The following is a 27,685-nucleotide window of genomic DNA, read 5'->3' as shown; positions in this document are numbered from 1 at the left end:
TTCTACTGTCTTGTTCGTTTGAACTACTCAGGCTAAAGGTTATTCCACTCCTCACTAAACAATGAAGAACTTTTGCAAAGTTGGAAGAAATTAGAGAAATCAGAAATACTGAGGTATATGGAAGGATTAAGTTCTCATTCCTTCTCATGTTATAGACTCTTCAAGTAACCACAAAACAGCAAGTAACTTACTCAAAAAGCTTGGTGACCAGTTGGTTTGTTTGGACACAGGTACTGTGTTACCCAACATACCAAATATTGCCAACACCAAAACAGATTAATGGCATTCATGGGATATATCAACACAGTAAAAATTCTTAATTAAAATTAAAAAAGGTGAAGGAATATTTAAAGTTAAACCTTTGCCAATAGTAAGTTAAATATAGAGAAAACCACACCTGAGAAGGGGAATAGTGTACATGTGTGTTTATAGGTGTATGCACACATAATATGCATACACATGCTCAGACACCATCAAAATAGGAGCTTTAGACTGATAATTATAACGATTTCAAAATCTCGTTGAAATTAATATGTATATTGGAGCTTTTAAGAGATTTCACCTCCTTGAGCCTCTGTATTATCCACAAAAATAATAATGACCACTACTTCCTCATGGGACAACTCAGCAGAAATTCAATTAGACCAGTCACTGTTCCATTAACATAAAACTAATGAATTGGGATCTTACAGCCAAATTCCATCACTAACTCTGCTTTTTCAGCAACTTGTCCTGTAAGTGCAGATGCTTAAAGAGGCAAAATGACAAATTACCACCTTGTCCCACTTGCAAACTTTTAGCATTAACATCCATTCTGCCAAGGGAACATTGTTCACAGGGGACTTGCCAGGTATCCTTGCTTCCAACACCAGTTTTGACATCTTTACAGATTTTCAATCCCAGGAACACTAACGAGACTGTTGCAGTCCCAGTCACAAAGAAGGCCAGGACAGTGGCAGTATGTGCTTTGCAACAACTCCACAACCAAATCAAAATCCACGCTAGAAACAGTGGGTAGGAAAGAATCATATAAAGAAATATCTTCATATTATCCTTTTCCCCTTGAAAACTTTTCCTGGATAAATGAGCGCTCTAGACACTTGTAAAGAGTTTCCACACATCCAGAACCCCAGCTGGAATAGTACATGTAAGCTGTAGAGCTGGAACAGCTGGCCAGGATGTGTTCCACATCTTCTTCAGCTGTACCAGGAGGATGCAACGTGTCTGAAGCACAAAGAACCCATCAGATCAGTGCACGTGAACCTAGTCCTGCCCAACTGAGGCACTTTGGAGCCAATACACAGCAAGTTATGGTTTGGTAATTCATCCCCCATTTTGAGCACATTTGGAGCCAGCATCAAAACCACTTAGAAACTACCCATACTACTCAAAAGTCTTTGCCCCTCTACCTCACTGAGACCTCAATTATTTTTTATTTCTTCTCTCCGTGGTCAAGAAAGCAATTTCAGTTTATTTAGTATTTAAATATAAGAACAGTAATAAAAGCAAAGTCACAGGATTATCAAAGTGATGTTTCTAGCAAGGATCTAACAGGAGAAATAGGCCATATGGATGGCCAAGGATATGGCTGTAGGCTCAGGCAGGAACAGGCAAGTGAGAAACCAACATGAAAATGGACAAGTCTGGCGCAAGAGTGAACATCTCATTCTGTTCAGGACCTTGACAGGCAAACGCTGTGCCCACACTGCCTGTCCTTTTGACACCAGCTGGGCAGTGAGTGTGTTCCACTCACTGATCTCAGCACTTCACGTGCCTGCAGGAAATCACATTTCTGACGAGATCCCGGGAGATTTTGATTTCAGTGTTATTTCTATTACATCTTGCAGGTGTAAAAATTTGAAAAGCTCAATTGCAATTTCACTGTCCCTGTCCCGGGATTTTGTGCACGTATGGTCTGGAAAACAAAAGCCCAGCAAACCTCTGCTTCTCAGCAGTGAGGCAACTTTCCAAAAGGTCTGTGCAACAGCTCTGGTTGTATTTTGTCATCTCCTCTCTTGTTTGGTACCACACAACTGCTGTGGTCCTGTTACACAGTATCAGAAAGTTTTTTCTGCAAGAGGTGAACATGTTTTTAGTCTTGGGGGGAGGGGGGAAAGAAGGTATAATCCAAGTTTTCATCAAGATTTTGCCAGCCACAAGTTTCCTCTGATTTCATCTCTCCAGCTCCAAACAGGTCACAAAGCAGAAATATTTCCAGGAAACTGTTACCATTTTGTTTGGGCTGTAAGAAAGAACTGTTCCGTGCTGCTTATAACCAGATTTCTTCACAGGATCAAACCAAATAAACTGCAGTAATATATATAACAAAGCAGCATTGGCCTCTCTGAGAAACACGTTCTTTCAAGGCTTAAAACGTGCAGCAGCTGCTGAGCTGCTCTAGCATGAGCTGCTGCCATGCCTGACCTTGGCAGAGATTAAAGACTGTAAAAGAAACTAAAGTAGATGGTTAAACAGGTTTAGAAATATGAAGAGGTTACGTTGCTTTTTCCACTCCTGAATTTATTCCAGCATTTGAATAGATTAGCATAGACCACAAGCTATTGTGTTGGCCCCTAAGCAGGCAGAAGCTGAGGAAGTAATGTAAATTACCTGCCACTGAAAGGGAAAATTATTTAATGCCTTAAGAACACTCTACATGATTTCAGAACCCACCACTGTCTCTGCTGTATGATAATGAGAGTTCAGCTCCAGGGAGTGGCAGTTTTTTCACAGAAGGTGCTTTATTAAGTTATTGTAGCCCTTCACCTGGGTTTCCTTTATTTTTAGGGATAAAGATTTTTTTTATTTGGGGCAAGGATCATCAGTAATGTTGTTTTGTTCGACGTTATGTAAAATGCATTTGCCATTATCTGTTTTCAATAGGTGAATTCAAAAGGCCAACAGAAGCAAGTGAAGTGTTTTCAGTCTGTTGATCATTTCAAGACAAACTGGAAAACTGCCTGGATTCAACCTGATGGCAGATGTATTTATTCTCTATTTGCTTGTTCCAACACAGCAAAACAGGAGCTGATGTGCTGCTTGCATTTCTGCCTGGGGGACAGAGGCTTTCCATTGTACTTAATGGACCATCTACAAACAGAAAATTAATTTGGCAAGAACTCACTGATGCTGTGGCAGTCAGAGGAGTACAGTCCATTTTGAAAGTAATTAATCCAGCCAACAGAGAAATAAAATATTAGTTGTTTGGAGCATGAGAACTTTGACACAGGGAAAGCAAGAGAAACAAAGCCCTTTGGAAATATCTGAGCTGCAGAGGGACATGTCACATTTTGGAAATGGTGCACACAGCAGAGTAGTTAACATTTCCAGGAATGGAGCAGGGATGAAACATCAGTGAAATAATATGCACCTAAGTCTGTTTAAAGCTGTGTTGTCTAGCAAAGTCCATTCTCTGTAGCTGCCAACACACTTGTGTTCCCTGACAAAAATGAGGGGCATGATTCTTTCAAAAAGACCCAATTGATAAACCACTGTAATCATTTTGCTTTCTCAGGTTCATACCTGGGGATTTCCTTCCTGTTTGTCTGCGGTCACCAAGAGCACAGGGAACCCTCTGATAAAGTGCAGTAGCACATTCCACTTCTCTCTGTATCCATGGCTCCGTGGAACAGATAGATCCTTGATGCCGGGATTTTCAGGCATTTGAAACCCTGGATTCACAGCGCTGCAGAGAATTTCACTGGCAGTTCCTTAGTGAAGGGATGCACACGTTTCCAGCAAAAATGGATTTCAAAGTCAGGTATGAGTCAGACTGATTATACATCCAGGTCTAGAAGTAGAATTTGCTTAAGCAGTGACTGGACACTAACAGATAATGAGGTGAACAGTGGGAATACTGATGGCTTTCTAGTCTATTCAAACAGTGGCATGGTAAAACTTCAGACAAAATTATATTCTACAGAGTTTTCTGTGATGTGTTTCTAAAAAGCCATCTTGAACACAACTATAAAAGTAATTTTACTAAGAGGCAAAAATCAACATACACAAAACTACAGAACACTGAAGTGCAATAGAGAGGAAGAGGTGCATAGATAGATAGCCAGCCATCTGAATTCATCCTGCTTCAATCAGGACCTTCAACTCTGCTCTGAAAAACAAGCACAGAAGATGGGTTTAACATCCAAAAAACCTTAGGGTCATATTTTCTCCCATTTTAGTCGTCAAACACACTCTCAGCAATTCTGTGTGTTGAATCCCTCTACATTGACCCTTTAATTTGGCTGAGAAGGAGGTGAAAACAGCATTTAATGAACCCATGGAAGCAAAGAATAAAAGCAGTTTGGCACCTTGCACATCCCATACTTCAGCTTGAGCAAAGTTCCACCTGAGGGCTAGAAACAAATACAACAGTGAAGCTGTTGGTATTTTTTGGCCTATAACATCTTCACTACTGGGAATGATACATCAGCCACTAAGGTCATAATTTCATTTTATAGAGTCAAGCTTTGATGGCAACCCCATCTATTAATTTCAAATAGAGCAAAAGCAAAACTTGTCATCGAAACCTAAATGGACAACTAACAAAGACACCTTAAAGATTTTTTTTTTTCTCTTAGTGTCATGCAATACTGTAACTTAATATGATCTCTGATCTCTCACAACCAGTGCAAAATAAGAAGCTCTTTAGGAAACAGTTTGATTCCCCAGAGAGACACACTAGCTAAAAATAATCTCTTGGTCGAGCAGAACATGGATTAGCAGCTCAGCTTTTCTTTGCTAGGCTACTACATATACTTTGATGAAAGTAGCAACTTGGAACTTTTAGAATTAATTTATATATATAGACAAGAGCATTTTCCCCTCGAGGTAGATGCAGTGAGACACCATGGATTCATCAAAGGGCACTCTCTCTGTGCTCCTCACTCTATGCACTGTGGCTTTCTCATTACCCTCTGAAGACAGGCATATCTTCCCTCATTAAAAAGTGGCAGAAAATTACAAAATAACAGTCTAACTTCTAATGAACAACTTGCATCCACAGCCAGTTGAAGGAAAGAGATTACAAAGCAACTTTGGGAACAACAGTCACTAAATCAACCTAACATTGATCCCCCCCTTTTTGCAATGAAATTCATCACAATCAGATTTATGGTCACGTAAAAGTCAATCACTTAACAGGATTCTAAAAATCTGCTAAAAGATCACTACTCAGAAGTCAAGATAGAAAAAAATAATCTCTGAACTTCCATCTCATGGATTGGCTAAGGAATTTAAACTGCCTGTGAGGGTGTGAAGCAGCACAGGCACAGATGAACAGATTTGGTTTCCACGGGAGTAGAGGAAAACTCATTTGCAGAGAGTACATTTGTAAAATAAGTACACAGCATGTATCCTAATTGTATAAATCCAAAATAATAGCCAAATGAATGGGAGACAATAGTGCACAGTTTACATGACAGATTTCTTCATCATCCAAGTGCCAAAGCGCCTCAAGAAAACGGTGGTGGCATTAAATAAGGATATATTGCTCTTACTGAGCTGCTAATAAACAGCATGATGAAATGGCAGTTTGTCCAGTTCTGAGACTCACACTTATAAGCCACAATGCTTATAAATGGAAGAAAACCAAAGCATTTCATATATTCTGTGGCTGTCACCTCCAGCAATAAATGAACAAAGGCACTCTGCCTGGAGATGTTCAGTCACGGTTCTCCCTACAGGAGAAATAAAAATATGGTTTTTATATAAATAGGTGTATCGTGAAGTTGTAAGATATCCAAGTTCCAAGACCTGAACTTGAGTGTCAGGGTCTCTTTCGGCAGGATAAGGGAAATGAGAAAATTCTTTAAATTAAATCTTTTCAGGCCATTTTGTACACGAGGTTCTTCTTCTCTTTGGGACAAGAACAAAGGAAAATCTATCACCTTTGACAGGTGATGGCTTGCAGCCACTTGGGATAAAGGGAAAGTCCCTTCTCAAAGAAAAGAAACCATTTTAGGTAAAAATGAATACATTAAAACTTATCTGAAAAGGGTGGGGATTTTGTGCAACTACAAAATGTATGGAATTTAAACCGAAGGTGTCTTTTTCCCTGGAAACTCGGTGTGAGAAAGACCCGAAGCGTTGAATAAATTCTTCCTTGTTTCTTTGTTCCCTGAGTTCATGCCATCTTTCAAAATTTAAAGAGAGGGATATTTCCCACACCTAGACTGAAGGGGAAAGCTTCTGCAGGGACACAGAAATGCACACAGATGTTCAACTAAGAAACATTTTGGGACATGGACCTTAAAACACTAAGGTCCTAATCCTGATAAGTATCTCAGCAGTGCCTGAAGGGTTTGTCTGAGAGCATGATCGAGTTTTGGCAACTAAGCAGTTCTACAGTATGTTGAACAAAAGCTGTGGTAATTATAAGAGGACTGGCAAGGTTGGAGTGAGGAAAGGAAAGGCAAATCCAAGTTTCCTCTTTTATTTTCCTAAGCAGAGTCAAGAACCTAATTTGCTTTTCCTGCTGCTGCAGACAATTGCTGTTTTTTCCTAGTTCATTTTGCACTCCACTCCTAAATAGATTGTTAAAACCCAAAGACAGCAACCAAAAACCATAAACAACAACAACAACAAAGAGCAAACAAAACAAAAAAACCACCAAATCTAAAGCAAAACCAAACCTAAACAAAACATCCACATCACAAGCCAAAAACCCCCTAACTAACCAACACTCAGGCATGTCAGGGAAGTGAGACAGGACACACCTGGGAGCTTCAGTCAAACTAAAGCTTCTCACAAACAAGAGCACTAGAATTATGGAAGCAATTACTACATTCAGTGATAAGTGTTCTACTAATTAGAAATCTTTGTATGAACAAAGGCAGGTGTAGACCTATGTCTTCAACCCAGAAATGTCTAGAAATAGGGTCAAAAAAATCCTAGAGAGAACCAAACTGCCAGAAACTTACCCCACTTCAGCTGTACATATTCCCTAGGGAGATAAAGTTGATTATTAATATTATCTGGACTGAATATAGAGCATAATACAGTGGAGAGGACAGGGTTTATAAATATCTGGGGTTTGTTTCTTTAATTTTTGCCCAGCTTTATTTAAATATTAAACCTCTTGCCAAACAAACATTTTAATAAAAATAGCCTCCTCATTAAATCTTCCTTGTGCATATATTATTTAAAACCCACTCCTCTTTCTACTCAATTATGCAATGACTTATCCATACAAATTCTATCCAAAAACATTGAAGCCTAGTAAAATCTTATTTTGTTAGAAAAATTGGAATTTGAATTTTTTTTTTTTTAAGCTAATAGTTTAATTCTGAAAAGCTTAACTTTCTACAAGCATTTTATGAGGCAAGGAGGGAAGAAATCACCCAAGCGCGGTGCCAAGTGAATTAATATTTTTAATTAAAATTTTATCATCTAAAAAGATTGAGGGCTTATTAATGAATTCAAACATGTTTATAGGATGGATTTTGATTGTGTGTGTATTTGCTTTTTCTCGGCTGATGAGCAAATGAATCTAATATAAAATTAAAGTCTTCATTATTACTGCATTTCTTTCCCTAGTCAGCATTCTGCTTCTCCCTTTCTCCAGGTCAGGGCCAATACCTACTGATAACACAGAAACCCAGACAGTTGCTGGTTTGGGTAAGTGTGGCCACCAGGGAGATCCTGCTCGGGAAATATTTCAGCTTCATGTGTCTCCCTGAACATTATCAGCAACAATATGAGCAGGGGAAAAACTTGGACAGCGGTTTGGACTTTGTTCTTTTGTACAGAGCTTTCAAGACCTTCCCATCTTGGCACTGAATGGAAGCACAACCCCCAAAATACACAGATATGGACAGGGTTTATCTTAAAACAGTAATTTTTTTTCTCTCATTTTTGGATTTAAAGGTCAAGTCATCCAAAAAGCCAAACAAAAATAGAATTTCCAAGGGAAAGGTTCTCTTTCTTTAACCTCTTATGGGGTGGATACGCTATTTTCAAAAGGCAGCTTCACCGTTTCTACTGTTCCATCGTCTCACTGGTAAGGCAGAAATGTGCCAAATCAACACCTGCCAGACATCCTGGTGGTACCACTGAAGGTTCAGATTTCTCACCTCAGAATAAAATAAGAGGTGGCAGTGGGTGCAGAGAGTGAGTTTGCAGACAGAAACACTCTCTGAACCACAGCAAGCACAGACATTTGTTGAAATCTGCTGGAGGCAGGAGACAAACTGTAGAGTTTTTTTAAAGATTGGCATGTGTCAGAGTACATATACATGTAGCAAGAGGTTTTGGTTTTTTCTTCTTCTTGAGCACCCAAGGTACAGCTCATATCTTATCTGACCAGTGAATGAAATGGAGACACTCCTGTCCCAAGCATCCTGACACATAACCTGGGGTGAGTTGCAGAAACATCCTTGCAAACTTTGCACTCCCCGAGGGCTGAGACTGTCCCTACTGCCCTGGAACAACCTTCCCCCCATGAGTTGGCAATAACCTGTACCAGAGAGAGCAGCTCCTTTAGGGCAGGAAGCTCAAACTTCTCAGATTAACCTAAGAAATAAAACTAAAATAGACCCTGGAAAGAAGCACCTTTCGCTTCAATAATAAAAATAGTATTAGATAATCACACTGTATAATGCAAATAAATTCCTAACTTGGTCTGTTCTTTCTGCCAAGAAACTCAGTATACCAAAATTTAGAAGTTATTTCTTGAATTGTACCCAAAAGAGCCATAACAGTGTTTTAAAAGTCCTATCCAAATAATCTCCTGGATATAAACAAAAAGTATTTCAGCAAAAGTATAGGCAATATGTTACAAAACTTTTTTCCATGAGCTTTTGTTCATTGGGCTTTGTTTGGTTGGGTTTTTTTTAACTTACCTCTTCATTTTTTGTTAGAGTTTGAGGAACTTGCTTAAAGAGAAGGATGCAAAGTCTTTGTATTCAGGTCTGTGGCAGGCACTTATAGATTATTCAATTTTTCTCCTTTTAACCAACGTTGCCAAAGAAAAAGTAGTAAACTCAAGATAATGTTTAGGATTTTTTTTTAAAGTAGTATTAACTAATGAACACATATAAACTTGAATATAATTGGCAAGAGCAACTAGGAAGGATGTATTTTCAGTTTCCATCTCTCATGACTTAGAAGCATCCCCAAGAGCAAGCAGAGGCTGTTTTATATCCCAGGTATTTACCCAGATCATTAATAGCATTCTGAAGATCAATACCTGTGAAATCATATAACATTTAATTTCTTACTTAACTTGCCTGAACCAGTGTCACTGCAATAATTCAGATGCACAACAAAGAGGAGAATATAATCTTATCTCTGGCTCCACAGCTCCAGGTAACTAAATTCTGTGCAAAATAAATTCGCTACAGCTGTTTCTACAAGTTCACAATATGCCTGGTGATTGTCTTTTTTTTTTTCCATAACACCAGCATTAAGCATCTGATCTAAATCCCACATAAGTCGATGGAGCTCTTTCTGTTTACATCGATAGATTTGGAGCGAAATTCCATGTCAGGTTCTTGCTGTTATCTCTGCAAACAAGTACAGAGCTTAGGCAGGAAGAAAATAATTTTCTTTCCTCCTGAATTCAGAACAGTGGGCAAACTACAACCATGCTGGTAGATTGTCTTTTTTTTCTTCCAGTTCACTCCAACTTTTGCAGTCCAACAGAAAATCCTCGAGATCGGCGTGAGCGCCGAAACCCCAGAAGAAATCAAAGCAAGGCAGTGAGCTGTCTCTGAACTCAGCTCAGCTACACAGAGCTGAGCAAGGTAAAGCCCTTTAGAACAATATAAACAAGCTAAGTCCAGAGGATAACGTAGGTAAAAAAAAAATAAAAATTATAAAGCAGCCCGACGAGCCCTGTGTTTCCTGAGAGTAACCCACAAAGCAAATGAGAAGTGCTGGTTGGAAATTATCTCTGCCAACACAATTTATATTGACAGAACCCCCAGATCTTGGATTGGGGTTTTTTCTAACATCAGACATTACTAATAATTTCCTATTTAATAGTTTTAGACACACAAAATCCAAGAGCACAGTACCAAAACACATAGATAAGATACACACAAACTCCTCTGACTCCCTCTGAACCATTTAAACAGACTATAAAACTCCCTGTGCTAACGGCAAGTCTACTTTTGTATATATAGAAATCGTATCTCAAACCCCACATTTTTTAAGTTCTTTCATAAAGAGTCCTCAGATAATTGTATATCAAACAATCCTCACACCCAAACCAACCTGGAAATCAGGCCCAGAGCTGGGAAACAGAACAACAGAAAAGGATCAAAAAGGAGAAAAACAAGCAATGAGGGTAACAGGCAGGAGTAAAATATTGGTACAAACCCAACCCACCCCACACCCTCTCTGGGGTATATTTCTTCTTTTATTGACGTATCTTGGTATGATACTACCTTACTTTGCTCTCACTGTTTTATTCCTGCCTTTTCTTTATTCTCTGCCAAGTATTAAATTGTTTCCAAGGAACACAAAGAAACTCTCTCCAAAAATCAAACTTGATGGATGAAAAGGAGAAATGTAATATGATACTGTAAGAGGAGATAAAGTAGGTTTGACAATTTGGGAAACAAAACGTGTAATCAAGAGAAGTGATGCAGAGGCAGAATCTTAGCTGACTTAATAAAAGAATATACCATATTTTAAGAAATCATTTTAGGAGGAAAGCAGCAGGTGGTGTCAAGTAATACCAATTTACTGAGAGCATCCTGTGCTTTTTAATAAGCCAGTGCCTTACCAGCAACAAAATCATTCAGATGAGAACAAATGGTATTGTGGAAAATAAGCCAGACTTGACAGTTTTATATTAAAACAAAAAATAAATAATGCATTAGGAAGAAAAGGAAATTTCCAGGAACTGAGGACATTTGATTAATATATTTTATGGTCCACTTACACCATGGTCAAGTCCACAATATTTTCTGTGAATTTCTGAGATTGCTTTATAGCTTTCTAGTGAGAAGCCCACAGGATTCAGTACAACACCTGCAGAAATTTCCAGAAGATTTTCACAGACAATCTCAAAGTTAGCTAAAAAGTTTGGGTTTAGTCCATTAAAATTTGGGTTTAAGCTAGTTTTAAGCCAGTTTAAAAGACCGTTTAACCACTGGAGGTTGCTTGAATTTGCACTCCCACGTGGAAAGAATTTCATCCTAACACAAATGTCCCTCCCTAGATGAAGCCTAAACCTTCCCATTTCAGTGAAGTGACTTCCAGAATGGTGAGCAGTAACTGGACGACTAGGAATAAAAATGCACAGAGAGGCAAAAAACGCAGCTCAGGTATGGTGTGAAGGTCCAGCTAATCACTTGCTACATGTTCTCAGTTTATGAAGCTGTTTCACCTTTTTTTGCTATGTTACCATAAAAGCTATTGCTTAGACACGTCTGATGTAAGGTAAAAACAGTCAACAATTTTTTGACTAACAATTAAAACGCACAAGATCACTAGCTAAGTTTACCCAATCCATTCCATCCTGCTTAGAAATTAATAAACACACCCAAAAAGGAAACCTCAGCTCCTGCCACTTCCTCCCCCCCTTTGGAACCAGGTGCAGCAGTCAAGAGTGACTTATTATTGATTAATCCTTCAAAACAATTGTCACTGAACAATTTGAGAAAGGTCTAACAGGTAGGAAATATAAATTGCTTACTGAGGTTTTGGAGGGTGTTTGGACCCTTCAAAGCTGTCTGCTGTTACCTGTCACCTAGCACTTGAAAGATCAAAATCATAATGTAATAAATACATTATGCATTTATCTTGCATCTTATGTTTGGGGGTTTTTTTGAGATTAACAGAATGATATGATATGTAATGATTACTGATTGACCCTCTAGGAAGGAAAAAAAAGACCACAGACATGGCCAATGCATCAAGAAAAACATTACTGTGATTTGTATGTGTCCTTCCACTGGCAAAGCACTTGCTGAATAAACAAAGACATAATGTATATTTACTTACTCCTCAAATAAATTAACAGTAAGCACTTCACCAGGCCTTTTAGGTCTTGGCTGGCTCTCCCCTTCAAGATATACTGCTGCACATTAGGATGGACTTGCTGAGTTTTCCAAAGAAGAGGAAAAATTTCTCATTTGTCACCCAAGCTCCCCCCAAAGTACTCACACTGGCTGCTGACTCAAAGGGCAAGTGCAGGTAATTCCTCACACATCACTTGTTCTCACTGTTCATCACCCCCCTCCCAGTTTCCTCAGGGCCTCCAGCCAAAGGTCCAGAGCAGACAGAACTGAAGGAATCAAGGGGTGGCACGTGGTGAACACCAGGGCTCAGCATGAGGGAGAAACATCAGCAGTCAGGGGAAATGCTGACTGCTGAGAGACAGGTGAAACCAGGAAATAAAAACTTGGCAAAGGCATAAAGAACTGTGGGAAATATCCCTCTTTTTAAATTTAGAAAGGGGGCATAAACTTGTGGAACAAAGAAACAAGGAAGAATTTATTCAACACGTTGGGTCTTTCTCGCACCGAGTTTCCAGGGAAAAAGACACTTTAATTCCATATATTTTATAGTTTCACAAAATCCCCACCCTTTTCAGATAAATTTAATATATTCATTTTTGCCTAAAAAGGTTTCTTTTCTCTGAAAAGGGGCTTTCCCTTTCTTTCAATTGGCTGCTGGGCATCCTCTGTCAAAAATGATGGATCTTCCTTTGTTCTCAGCCCAGAGAGAGAAGAAACCCTCGTGTGCAAAAATTCTCGTGTGGTCCCAAAAAATTCTAGTTTTTAGGAACTTTAAGATTTCCCTTATCCAGCCAAAAAAGTCCCTGATACCCAGTCCCAGTCTGGGACTTGAATATCTTACAGCTTCACCATATGCCTATAAAACCCCATATTTTTATTTCTCTTAGAACCATGCAAGGCAGAGGAAAAAAAGGTGCAAGAGGTGATATTTCAGAGGATTTTACTTGAAGTGAGGCAGCAACACAGTTTAGCAGTGCAGAATAAGGATTTGCATACTTCTGGTTTGTTTGGTGTGCGATATTTGACTGCTTTGGAAAGTCATATTAAATATTTTACTCCATTAAAAATCTTAATCTACAATCTCTCCCAAGTCTGGCTTGTGATATGGCTGATGGGAGTTGCCAGCAAGTTAAGTGGCTACATAACTTCACTGCTTCACTTGTGTTCAACAAGTAGCTGCATTCAAAACCTACAAATATTTGTAAATAATATCTTGTAGTTTCAGGACATTTGCTATATGACAATATAAGAAGAAAGGCAGCTTTGTTAATATAACTCTGTCTGATAGAAACCTTTTATGTTAATGGATTCTCTTCAAGTTTCAATAAAATGCTATTCACAGGAAAATCGCTGAAAACATACAACAAGAAATGAGGTAGGAACAGGTCTCTACTGACTGAGGAAATAGCTGTAGCTGAATGATTTTAATTATATGTATTGTTAATTATGTGTATTAACACACAATAATGCAGATGATCACTGTGTAGGAATGAAAAGCACACATATCATCTATTTATTTTAATGATCCAACTCTCATCTATTACTTTTACATGCCCCAAATTCAACACATTTTTCACAGTTCAACAGTGATTCTTAGGAAATTGTTGCTTTAAAAACATTTAAGACTTATCACACGTGATATTTTCCTGTGATGAATCTGAGTCACTTCTCTACGTGTTATCCACATTCTACCAACGGGAAGGAAACTCAAATCTATCAAGTCTCTACTGTATTTCCCTGCAAGGATCTATAACAAAGAAAGTTTTGTTAGAATCACACCATTCAGTAAGTTAATTAATGCAGACTACTGGAAAAGTAAGGGGAGAAGAGCTTGATGAAATGGGGAGTCATAATGATTGTAAAAATATCCTTCTCTCCCATTTAACCACCCTCAAGCCATATTCCCTTCTCTAGGATTGCTCAGAGCACAACCACAGATGCAATGTGGCTTCTGGGTCCCCTCTGCTGCCGTTCTGGACCAGAAAAAAGTGAAGTTCTATGTAACAACATCCAGGGGGAGTGGGATGTGGTGGTGTCCACAGTGCTAATGCCACCACCCTTCCTCACTATCAAGTCAAGATCTGCTGTGCTCTGCTTTATGAAACACTTTAATATTCATTTTGAAACACACAAAAGTTTGGCTTCAACGAGAACTTCTGATATTCCATTATTCATTTTCTAATCTGTTCTGATATTATGTAACACCAAGAAAATCATTAAATTGAAAAAAAAAATAAATAAATGTCTGTTCACATTTTTTGCTCCAAATTGATTCTCTTCAGTAATTTCTAATCTGATGCTTCAGAGGTGAAATGAGCCATATTAAATGTCTATACGTGTCTGGTATAGACAAGATGCCTCCAGAGGCTCAGACAAACAAGCTGAACCCAGTGCACTCACAGCTGGCACAAGTGCTGCATCTTTACTCTGAAGCATGGAGTTTTTTGTCTGAGGAGGAAGAAAAACAAAAGAATTTTTCCAAGAACTAAAACTTCTTGATAGAATACAGACTACCTTTTGCTGAAGGTCAGGGGGTTATATGTTGTTGTTCCCCCACCCCGACCCCAGATTTAAACTCTGTTCTCAAACATATCAATGTTCGAGGATGATATGTACAAAAAAGAGACTGCAAGCATGAATTCCTTCTGATAATTATATAGTACAGCAAAAAACACAGGAGCAATTTGGAAATTCATCAATTTTGTTCTTATTTAACCTAAATATATATTTGTGTGTGTATATACAAATATATATATATGTGTATATACACGAATATATATTTCTGTGTGTGTATACAAATATATGTGTGTATACAAATATATTTGTATACATATATTTGTATATACACAAATATGTATTTGTGCATATAAAAAAATATATATATATAAAAATGGATGATGTAAGAGTCCACACTCACCCACTTGCTCCTTGTGCTAATTGTTAAGCTATTTTCCCAGTAGGATCAGAAAGCACCCAGTGCAAAGAGGGATCATTCTGGACTTGGCACTGTGAAAATCCATTAGCAACAACACATTAGTTGGAAAGCTTTAAAAAGGTTTCAAAAATACTACAAAGCTTCACAAACTCCCAAGTGCACTCTTGGTCACCCTTCTTGATACATGGACATGCCCAACACACAGACTCAAAACACACCTGTGTGGAAATCCCTAAAATATCTGCACCATGTTAAAAGGAAAACAAAGCCCCCACAGATCAGTTCCGTGGACGAGAAACAGCTCCATCAAATTCTGTTTGCTTTTGCATTTGGTCTCATCTCAAAGCTCAGTGGCTTCACTGTGATATATCTGCCTTCTACTAAAGCCCTTTATCTGGGCCCCAACACATCACTAAAGCTCCAGGGGACTGTTTGTTTGTATTGATTTTACTTTGTCAGAGGTTTTTTTTTTTTTCCTTTCTTTTTGCCCTTGCTTAAAAAGAAAAAAAAGAAAAATAATTATTTCTTTCTATACAACAACATGTGTGAGAGTACCAGTTTCAAATGTGATTTTTGAAACTTGTGAATTCCTACCAACCAAGAGTGGCAGCTTGGATGTAAATCTGCTTCCAAGCTGTGTATCAGAGCTGACTCTTCAAGTTGAAATCTGTAAATACAGCTAAAATATACAAGTCAATTACTTTTTTTAGGCAAGTTATCAAGTAGATGTAGAAGTAAAATCAAATCAGATAACCTGCTGCATCTTAATTGCCAGCAATGTTCTCTCTTGCTTATGAGACTCTAAATATTCATTAATTCTGAGCAATTAGCAATAATGAAATGAAAGTCTGTGAAGCTGAAGTTTGGAATTAGGTATGTCAGAACTCAGTAAAAGATGCATGAATTCACTTCTGCACGTTCTCTCTCAAGAACCCTTCACGAGCACCGTGGTGACAAATTATTTACTACAGATGTCTGGGGATCAGGGCACAAAGTCTGAAGAAGCTCCCAAAGCAAATGTTTGTTCTGGACACAGGATGGTGACAGCTCTACATCTCAGTGGGTTCAACTCAAAGTACAAGAACTCAACTCTCCATTCCCAGTGTGCTCAGGGTTGCTAATACACTATGCCAAAAAAAAACCAGTTGAGTCATCTATGCCAAAAAAATAGCTAAAACCAATTATTTAGCCAGGAACCATTTGTTTATATATTCTGTTTAAGCCAAATAAGCCTCTGGATGTTACTTGCATAAATTCCCCATTATTTGGGTCTGTCTGAATTTTAAAGTATAATCAGTCTCTCCTTCAAAAGTATCAATAAATACAAATACAGCCCATGAACAATTTGCTGCACTTTTAGAATAAGGTGTAATCCAGCCTTCCATAAGTATCTGCTATTAAGGCATCAGTGGCATAACAGATTGTGACTCATCAGGTTCATACATTTCCACAACTTGTAGGGCATAAAGTAACAAAACTAGGAAAGGGAAACCAGAACCGAAACACATAATTTGGTGTACAGCACTGACTCTCCTCAACCTGCCTCATACAGAGGAATTTAAGATTCTTTTAGGCAATTTTATCTTTTCTAATAAACTAATGCAACTTCATAAAAGATCTTCATTATTGCCATGACCTAAATTAATGACAACTTAGGTATGTGATTATCCAATTTTACCCCCAGAAGCATATCTCACCTGCAAGAGAACTATTTTTACCAATGTTGATATTAAGAATACAAACATGTGAAAACTCTTGAACTTCTAAATTTCTCTTTGGAATTGGAAACATATAGAGACTACTTATATAATTTAGTGCTACCAATAAGAACACTAATGAGAAGTCCCCCAGGAGATGTTAGGGAATAATTTCAAACACTGAACCCTTTGAATAATCAATTTCTTTTCCTAATCATCAGAGGCATCTCTAATTCTACAGAAAGACTTGTTATGTTACATTCAACTTGGAGCTTAATTAGAAAGTAGGTTACCAAGGGCAAAAGCTTCTGGAGGTATTATAATTTTTCTCTTAACTTTCAGTGATTTGATACAATCTATGATACAGTTTAATCAAGAAACATTGCAAACTGGGAAAAATACTCTTGACAACGGTTTGAACAGACCACCCTCTGATTCAGGCCATTTTTACAGACATAACAAGGTGTCACATCTACCAAGTTTATCACTTAGTGTTCCAAGTAATGGAATTAGATGCCTTCCCATGACCTTCATCTTCTCAATTTCTTAATAAAGGTTTAGGGAACACACCACCTGCTTCCAGGTGACTACAGTTCCTCCACAACCACAAACTTTTGCTGACTGAGCCAGTCACTTGGTGGCTTATCCAGGCAACACACAAAAGCTTCTCCTTGAAGAAGCAAAGGTTTGTTTTGTGTTTTCTATTTCCACATTCCAAGTGAAAATATCTAAGCACAATGCTTTCCTTCTCTGGATATTTTACTACCTTCAGTCTTCGCACCTTAACCCTTTTCAGTTTGTGTAGTTTCTCTGCACTAGTAATTCTATATTTTTCCATAACTTAGAGATAGATAGTTAGATAGACAGACAGATAGACGTATAGCGACATGGTAAAGTAATTTTTTGGTACGGAACACCTGTGGGTCAGGTATTTTCCTAACATGAAAATACAAAATTTGTGCCTGTCTGAGCTGACTCTTTGTCACACTGTATAAAATATCACTGAGGGAAACAGAGTCCTGCATTTTCCTTCTAAATTAAGCTTCTTTAAACAATTTTAAAGTTAAAAAAATACATGATAGCTTCCCCAGGACTAACAGTTCGAACAATACAATTTATGTTTCATTGAGATACTTCAGAAATTAATTCATTGAATCAATTATTGTTTAGATTAAAGCATAAAACATATGGTCCTTAAATGATTCACTGAACTATTCTTCTGGAATTTTGCTTTGGGGGGGGGGGTGGAAATCATATCAGAATTTTAACGAAGATAATTTAGAAAAATGAAATGGAAGCTGGAATTGAGCACTAGCTAAAATGCCAGTAACACAGTGAGCCAAGTCCAATTTAAAACTCACCAATCAAAAGCAAAAACTATAAATTAAGGCATCTCCCTCTCTTCTACCCAACTCCTTTCACTGACATCTGCTAAGGAAAATCAATCCTAGCAGAGAGCAGGATGAAAGAAGTGCTTTTTTGAGTTGGTCAAGAAACTCTTCCATATTTTGTTGTAGAGACTCCTGACCCTACAAACGTGTCCCTGATGCGCTGATGATGAAGGGATGAAAATCCACTGCAGGTTGCACCACCAGCCATTGGTCAGCTGAGCTCCAGACATCAAACACCTTGACTTTTGCTTCTAAAGTTACTTGGCTGTGGAAGTCTAATTTACTCCCCCAAAATTACCAAGATTTGCTGGTCATACAGTCAGCTTCACAGAGGTCACTGTCAGAAGAGCATACAAATAATCACCAGTCTCCTTGACAGAATAGAATAAGAACCCAACTGATTTGTAGGGTATCTGAGCATAATTTTTGTAACCTTTATAAGACAAATTTTACTAGACAAAAATAAGTGGCTCATGGAGGAATGTTTCTCGGGTTTGCTCCAGTTAAGTGGATTATTCTAATCTTTGAGCTAAGTAGAGGTGTACTGTGTTACCACTGCATGGAACTGCCAAAAATCAATTTTTGATCCTCTTGCTTTCCTGAAACTTCACAGGTATTGTTTGGTTTTCTAATTGTTCCACCCTCAGTGTAGTCTGCCACTTAGTCTTTCACATTGTTCTCATTAACTTGTTTTAAGAGCTCCCATTTTCTGCTTAGGTGGAATGTTTTATCAGCTGTGTCTTCATTAACAAGTCATGGGGAGCAGCAGCTGAGCTTTGCCGAGCAAAACTGTGGGTGGTGAGCAGGCCCATGATGTATTTTTTTGAGCTTCTGCTTTGCACTCTTCTCCTCTGGCTGTACACAAACTCTGTCTGTGTAGGTACCAGCTGCTAAACATTGTGAATTAAACCTTGCCCTGCAATTTTTTTCATGAGCTCTGTAGGTAGAAGAGTTTAAGAAAAAGATACAAAGAGGAAAAAGCATCATCAGTTCAGTGCGTGTCCCCTTCGTGTGTTTAATGGTTCAGGCAGTTGGATTACAAATAGCTTGACACACAGAGGCAGCCAAACCAACTTTGAAACCCATTACAAGTCCCTGAAGTCACTGGTTTTTGTATAAATTTCCCCTTCTCTGGTGAGTGTGATGGATTGGTGTGCTGGGCTCTGCACAGCCCCACGTGGCTGCCTGGCAAAAGGGTTAAACAGGTAATGGATGTTACTCATACAGAAAACTTGTAATTCTCAGAGAAAAAATGAAAACCAAAGCAAACTAACTCTGCTCTGCAGGGATGTTTAACTTCTCTTCTCTGGCTGCTTATCCACATCTGAAACAATCCCCTTTTACCTCAGGGCAATGCATTATTGAAGAGAGAGCACGGTGTGGGTTAAAAGCTGTGAGACTGCCTTAGAGGAGGCTGATTGGCTTGAACCTTTTAGAGCCATGAATTTTGGAGACACCACTGGAGATTTACTTCCATTTCAAAGCTCAGCTTAGAAAGAAGACTGTTTCAGTCCTGGGGACATTTAATCTGGGATATTTTGGAGCTTTAGGTAGTTTCTGAATCTGGCAGAAGAGCTGTATGTCCTCCTCCCCACCACATCCCCCCTGGGTGTTTTTTGGGATGAAGATTCACGTGGTTGTCAGTACCTATGCAGTAGACAACACAAACTTCTCATAAAAAAGTTACCTTATAAATGTATCACTAAAAATTCTATAAGAATTAGATATTACTGCCGTATAGGAACACTTCATCTGGCCTAGAAAGCACTCCAGCAATGCCCCACCAGCTGTGATCTCCACCTGGGTGCACCAAACACCAAGTGGGGATCAGTGGTTTTTGTTTGGTCATTGCCAAAAATTTGGCACTAAGGTTTTGGCATTTAAAAGGAACAACGGTTTGGAAAAAGCATTTCATAAGTGGGTTAAGAGCAGACACAATTTTTTTAAGCAGATTAAGAACCAAGTTTGTGCCAATTCAGAGGGATGCAATACAGAGCTGGACTGCACACAGGTACAGAAAAGGCAAAGGTGATTAGGTTACACATATATGTACTTTGCTGTGGCAATTTAATCATCAGAAAATATGAGAAAAAGGCTCGTTTTTCATTGGGAAATTTCTGTGAGGAAATCTTTTTGCTACCTAACTAATGGAAACAACAAGTAAAGTATTAAAAAGCCTAAGGAAAACCTCCTATATTACTGAAAATACTGCAAATCTTGTTATCAAAGTCACTAGTGCTCATGTACCTCAAAGCATCTCCTGCTCAGACACTTTTTCAAAGAGAGTAGTAATAAAGGATTTAGAGATAAGCAAAAAATAAAAGACCTTAGGGTTTACCAAAATGAAAATAAATGCAACTGCAAGACAGAGACATATCAAAGTGCTTCCAGAATGCTCCTGACTGAGGAATAAAAATAAATAAATAATATTGGTACAGTGTTTCTCTTTTCTTTACCAATTCCTGCTCACCATCAGCTTATTACTAAGTACCAGTTACTCTCACATATCAAAAGCTTGAACAGTTTAGGATTTTCATCTTTGGGTTCCTTTTTTCGTTTTGTCTTTGCATCAGTGAAGTCACAAAATAAATTATCACCTCCCCTAGCAAGAGCCAAGGACTCATTCCACTGATGGAGAAGCCTTTCTGCAGATACCACTACTTTCATCTGTATTGATTTCATTCCAAAACCCTTTTACAACTGTATCACTGCACCACCTCTCAGTGCACAGACCCAACAACATTTCTCAGAGATACCAACGTGAAATTACAGAATGTATCCAAGAGAGTATTGAAGGAGCAGTTCAAGTTACCAGTGTTAACAAGATTCCTTTATAACTATTAAGCTAGTCTTAAATGGAATTTTTCATTATCTTTCCCAACTAACCCTCAGTTGGATTTAAACTTTTTTTTCATTACAATTATCTAGTGATTAAGAAAAATGGGGAGTCATAAATGCTACTGTAAGATTTTGGTCCTATTTTCCCAGGTTTAAGGAGTTAAGACCGAGGTGATCCTTGGCCACACTTCTGTTCCTTACTTTTCTCCTTGGGAGAATGCTGTCTAAAACCATTTTAGAAGATTCCTAAAAAGTGGTCAGATCGGTTTTATATGCTTTATAGTTTGTATACACACAAGCCAGTGTGCTCACCAGCCACAAAATGAGTGTTAGCCAAAGACTGGGACAGGTTTGCCCAGAGATGTTTGTAAGATCTGTGCAGATATTCAACACCCAGCTAGGCTCAGTCCTGGAATCCAACTCTAGCTGACCCTGCTGGGGCTTAGGGGTTGAACTAGATTATCCCAGGAGCATCTTTCCAAGTTCAATGATTCTGCAAATCAGGAATTACCTTAATGAGGCAGGAGAAAAAATTGTGCCCATTGCCTCATTAAAAAACAGGAATCGGACAGTTCACTGTAATTCTCTCTGTTCTGAAATAGTCTTGTCTAAAATCCTGTTAAATCAACAGTAGGAACGATCTTAAGTCCTAATTTCCTGTTAAATTTTCAGTGGTTAAAAACCATCAGTGGACCAAAGGTTAGATTTCTCATATGTTTGTAGAAGCTGATATACACTAATAAATCTAATAATCCACATTTAGGTCATAGAACTGTCAAAAAGATTGATATCACTTTGAATACTTGTTTTCCTTTCATTCAGCAAAACAATAGCTAGTAGTTACCTGGTAACCACTCCTAAAGACAACTAGTTTTAACATTATTTAATGATCCAGTACCTCATGCTTCAACCCAACTTGGATCTTGAGAAGCCTCAGAAAAATCAGAGTGTTGACTCCAGCTTCTGAATGGTGGACAAATAATCCCTATTTGCTATTCAGAGAATTTAGTATTGAAGAAATACTGGATTCAAAACCGTTTTGGGAATGGAAGATTTCTCTTTTACCCCCACAGAACGAGTACAACATTCCCTTCTTGTGCAAGTTTCACAGCCAAAATAATATCCTGAGTCACTATACAGAGAATTGCCATGCAGGTGATCTCACACAGCATTGCTCTGTTCATGGGCAACATCCAGACATGTGTGCAATCCTTGAGAACATACAGAATACCCTAAAAACCACCACCCAGCACAACTTCAGGTCATCACCAGCTTTCTATAATTGCTCATTAACTGTGTAGTTGCAAACACTCATGTAGTGGTTCCAAATAAAGCAACAGGAATTACTGCAATCCAAGCACAAAAATTATTTCTTAGTCACAGAAATCGGTTTTCTAATGCTTGTCTAGAAATCAGACATTTCTAATATGGGGGTGTTTTTGATATAGTCATTGTAAGAGCCATAAATTTTTTTAGAATAAAAGGAAAAAAAGAAACACCAAACCCCACATTGACTCTTAGGGCACAGAAACACAGAATTTGTCTATTTAGTAGATTAAAATCCACAAAGCAGCAAAAGAGCCGGTACTTATATATTCACCACCTCTTTTTCATCTTCATTTTATCTCCTCCAAAAGCCTTGGGATAAGAACTGATAGAAGGAATAACAGCCAAATATTTCCTTTCTAATGTGTTTTTTGTACATTTTTTCTTGTGTATGCATATACTGCCTACGTATATATACATATAAATTTCCAATTCATTTCCATGATCACTGCAAAATCTTCTCCATACACTGTACTCCAATGAAGTATCAAGTGTGCAAAATAGCAAAAATAAATAGCAATACTTGAAATGGATCTATCTGTGCTCATCTGAATCCCTGCACTTCCTACTGATCTGCAAATATGCAGTACAGGAGCAATCTTTACCCCTAGTTCAGCACTGGCTGCCTAAAAATTGCCATGGTAATCCTGAATCCTTACAAAAGCACCAGCCTAGATGTTTGTGTGGTAGAAGGTTGTCTGTTATATGCAATGTATATCGCTTGAAATCTAAATACTTAAATTCTGTACCAAAATAAGACTTGCTGAAGTATAGAGGAAAATATGCTGCAGCCAAGCAACATATTTCAGAACTGCAGTGAATATATTGTCTCATTCTCCTCACATGGAAAAAAAAAAAAACAGATGAGAAGCAACGTAATCTAATCTTGACAACGAGACTGATTGGTTCAAAAATATTAACAGTATAAAACCGGCATTACAGTTGCAGCCTTCCGTGGCTGAATTCTTTCTCTAGTGACAAGAGCACCACCTACAGACTTAGAAAATCGTGCTTTTGTCGTGTTTGCCCTTAAAACCAGTAGTTTAGCTTTTTTGTCTTGGAAACTGCAAGATGTTCCAGCTGTCACAAACTGATACTTAACAACGGTGCAGTAATTGGGTGGAATTTATACCAACAAAAGGTTTGGTCTTATTTCCTTAGGTACAGTTAAACGTTTTTAGTGTTTGAGCTCCAGCAAAAAGTGTGTTGATCAAGTCTGTGACATCTGGCTTGAAAAGGACAGTAAAATGACAATGTTAGATATGTTCTGCTAATACTAGAGAATCCATCAGTACAAGTCCATTTTCCTTGAAATGCCAGTCTTTTCACTTTATAAATCAACTACAAAATTTTCTATTTCTACAAAATACATCAAGACGCCACATGGCTACAAAATTTAATTTAGATTAAACAAGGGTGGTGAATTAGGGAGAAAAAAAAAATCAAGCAAACTGGTTTTCCGATAATCTAATGGACACACATTAATGATGTTAACTTAATCCTAATTACTGCAGTAATTTTCTACTTTGGAAAAAGGTTGAAGTAAACCAGATGAGAGCACTCTTCAGAAAAATTTTTCTCTGTGATTGTTTCTGAAAGCCTTATTTTAAAAGAGTAAATCCCAATTAGCACTAGGCCTAGGCAAGTCTAGTTTTAATTTTGTGCCTATTTACAGGGAGTTGGTAACATCTGTTGCAATATACTTTATATTTGCATCTAAGCCACGTAACAGAGCATGAAGTTTCCCCATCTCAGCTTTGTGTCATGATATAAGGAGACAAAACTCTCAGATCTTTGTCTTTTTCCTGTCAAAACAACGTGATATTAACATCAAAAAAGTGCCTGATACCTTTCTCAGCTGCTAAGAAAAACCACATGTAAAATCCTCTAGTGGTTTTCTTCTTTTGAAAGAACAAATTTAAAAAAACCACTCAAGTTTTTCTCATCAGTCATCTGAGTAAACTCATCAAGACCAGACTGCTTTAGTGCAAATTTTAGGCAAAGAGATTTGCAAAGCTACAGCAAATCAGCACTACAGTTACCAGGTTCTTAAGTGATTAACAAAACATGATAATTCCTGCACCCAGTAAACCCAGTTTCCCTGGTTTATTCCACTAGGATAAGAAGGTTCAGTGCTTTTTGTACTCTGAATAAGTTCCTTTAAATCATCAGTGTTAATTCACTGTTCTTCAAGACTGTATATAACCAAAAAAAGGAATTATACTTGGCCACAAAAGCCCTCCTTAGAAGACTGAGCTCGTGGGTCAATCACAAAATAGCTGGCTGAAGAAACCTAAGAAAACTGGTTGCCTCCTAAAGGATCCAATAGTAATATTTAATAGCATAGAGAGTTCAGCCTGTTATTGGGAAATCATGAGGAACATTTAGAAAATAATCATTAAAAGAATTTTTGTTTTCATACAATGCTGTGAACAAAACTCAGGTGTTCAGCCACAGGTAGATCTTCAGGATCAGGACTGTTTTTCACCCGTTAGCATCTCAAGATGATTTTGCAAATGCGCAGGTGTTGAATTTTGGTCACTGCTGAAGAGTTTGACCTCCACTAAGCAGGAAATGCAGAAAAGCAAAATAAAAGGAGAGTTGTTGTGGTACATGCAAGTCCCTACCTGTGGCCACATAATGTTTTATGGAAGACCAAACACTTCAGACATCATAACCAGACCAACAGAGGAACAGAAAAAAGCAAAGATCACTTGGCTTACTTGACAGCATCAGCACACCAGGTAAATGTCCAAGCGCTCACAAGTCAAGACTAATTTTTAAAAGAAATAAAAGAGTAACTCTGAAGATATTATTCAAAGGTCCTCCACCTTCTGAGACAGGGAGGTGATAACACTGGTAAATGTGAGAGGAACAAGACCTCTGAGGCATGCAAAGACACCTCATAACAGCAATTAAGGGCTTATGTAATAGAAACCAGGAAGGTTTGGAAGCTGAAAACCAGGAAGGTTTGGGAGCTGAAAACCAGGAAGGTTTGGGAGCTGAAAACCAGGAAGGTTTGGAAGCTGAAAACCGGGAAGGTTTGGGGGCTGAAAACCAGAAAGGTTTGGAAGCTGAAAACCAGAAAGGTTTGGAAGCTGAAAACCGGGAAGGTTTGGGAGCTGAAAACCAGGAGGTCGAATAGCAGATGATGTAGATAAAATGAGGAGTTTGCAAAGTCACCCTTGCAGCAGCAACCCTGCCAGAAACGGGCAGGAAAGCATGAATTTTTCACAGGAAGAACGATGGAGTTATGAAATGATCGGATTCTGGCCGAGAGTATCAATTGTATGAATTGAGGGGTCGGGGTAGGGCACAGAGGTGGTTATGCAGAAAGAATGTGAGAGACCTACAGATGGCCCTGCAGGTGACATGCCAGGCAAGTCCCTGTCAAAGAGCCATGATTCCTACACTGAGTAGTTGCTTGAATCAAGCTGTTGCTTCACCCATACACCTTGTGAAAACCCAGAGAATTCAAACAGTTCCCATAAAATTCTGTATTAGACTTTCAACTGATTTCATGTAATTTCATATTAAACAACAATTCAACTTTTCCAGGCTGTTTTATTGACTTAAGGACACAACTACTAAAATTTAAGCAGTGAAGAATTCACAAGAGGCCACTGGAGCCTGCACTGAGATTCCAGTTTTGAGTAAGAAAACACCAGCTTTCTGATTTGTTCAAATTAATTAGCAATAACTTCATAATAAATCTATGCAATCAACACTAAATTTGTGAAAATAACTGCCTGGCAGTGAGAGTGACTGTCTAATAAGACTTCAATAGAGAAAGCTCAAAAGCAATGTCAGAAGCTAATAGTCTCCTATAAGCAGAAAAGCCAAGGTGGAAGAAAGGGTTTTAATTACTTTACTCTTTTACAAGGTAGACATCTCTGATGATGAAAAACGCCATGAGAGGAAAACCACTACACTTTTATATTTAATTCCACCCCATCCCATTTATATTGGGGATTGTTTCCATAACTGTTGGAAGAAAATACCCTTTTTCCAATCTAAGCAGGAGAAACACTTTTCTTCCCTAAGCCAGGCAAGACAGCTATTAGATTTTCTTTCGATGGATTTTGCTCATTTATTTAATCCACCAAGGGTTAGTGGGGTAGTTGCAGGAAGTACATTTGGCAACAACCGAGTTGTGATTATCACAATCCTGACTTTCTGCTTTTGCCTGCTCAGGCAGCAAACAAAAGAGATTGAATCTGGACCATTGCACAGCAGGACCCTGTAAAACACTGCAAGACCTGTGTGTGTGCTTATATTCATCAGGATTTTTTTTAAAGAGGTGATGAAATTTCTTTTTAATACAATGTCATGGACGTGGTCAGATTTTTGGCACGGATGGAAATAAATTGCCAGCGATGTCAGAAGTCAAAAAGAGCACACAATTCAATGTCATCTCCAAATCAATGAAAAGCATTTCAAGTTCTCTAACTGTCAAGGTTTTTCTTTATCACTCATCACTAAACTTATATATATATATGAAATATAAAATACATTTCTTTATCTCTTGTCACCATATTATATATATACATTTCTTTAACACTGGCCATACATGTATTTTATAGAGAGATATACATATATGTCAGCTCTGTATTTTAGGGACATGGTGAGTCTGGGTTTTCTTCTGGATTTCGTGAAATTATTGGTGTGAAAAACTCCCCTATTGTCTTTCAGTTCTAAATAGTTATTTTCAGAATCTAGTGGATAGTTCCAGGTAGAAGCAGAAGTTGCTGTTTGGAACTTCATGTTAGTGCCATGCACGAAGCATAATTCATAATTCTGAATACAGATGGAGCAAAAAGCCTCTAATCATCAGAGGAGAAACAGAAATGGTAGAAAAATGGACACATTCCTGTTGATAAAGACAGCACAATTATTTCAGAAAGGTTTGTACTTCCCTAAATCAGCCTGGGGTTTGCCTTTTGAGTGTTTCTCATGGTTCCAACTGTCTTTTCACCAGGATTACTTGGAAGGTAGAGCATTGCTGACGTTGTTAGATTAATCTGACCTAGTTAGACAGGCAACTCAAGGAGATCTCAAGCTTAAGAAAAAATTTCTCCCACCCCATGGTCATTTTGCCAAAGTTATTGAGCTTTTCTTACAGAAATGTTAAAATTTTGGACAAACGTCACACCGTTATAAGACAGATATAACAGTAAGTGCTGCAATACAATTTGGAACAATTAAAAATAAAATAATAGCACACAAAGAAACCCAATCTATTTTACACTAGGCTGGCCAGGATATTTAACAAAGAATTCCTATGTGCCACAACTCAGAGTGCCATAAAATTGAAGGAAAATTAAATAATGTCTCTGTGCTTCAAGTAACAAAGAAAGCAGGTTTAGAATTCTATTTGTCAGGCAAAGTAATCAGCAGTGGAATGTGAAATGCATAAAGACTGTAAGAATTGAATGAATTTACAATTTAAAACAGGTGTTTCCATCTTTGATGGCATAAACAAGTAGCTACTTAGCAATTTTTGTTCAAATCAAGTAAATCAACATTTTTTCT

General features: G+C 38.0%; 1 long non-coding RNA gene across 3 annotated transcripts in view; it reads right to left on the bottom strand.

Moving 5' to 3' along the window:
• Window positions 1-3,879: 3,879 nt before the first annotated feature.
• The window catches only part of LOC113957779, a 133,239-nt gene continuing 109,433 nt past the window's right edge, over window positions 3,880-27,685 (bottom strand). The window contains exons 3-5 of one of the 3 annotated variants that reach the window (XR_003531294.1): window positions 14,884-14,972; window positions 13,593-13,713; window positions 3,880-4,352 (exon numbers count right to left, since the gene is read on the bottom strand). This is a non-coding gene — a long non-coding RNA (uncharacterized LOC113957779). Of the gene's footprint in view, window positions 4,353-13,592; window positions 13,714-14,883; window positions 14,973-15,495; window positions 15,581-27,685 lie in introns of those variants that run through there. The other 2 variants (XR_003531293.1, XR_003531295.1) reach the window with 2 other exon arrangements.

This window comes from Corapipo altera, unplaced genomic scaffold, assembly GCF_003945725.1.
Source record: "Corapipo altera isolate COAL_440 unplaced genomic scaffold, ASM394572v1 158, whole genome shotgun sequence".
Lineage (NCBI taxonomy): Eukaryota > Metazoa > Chordata > Aves > Passeriformes > Pipridae > Corapipo > Corapipo altera.
Note: the sequence above shows the minus strand (reverse complement) of the source record. Positions and strands in the feature narration are given on the sequence as shown.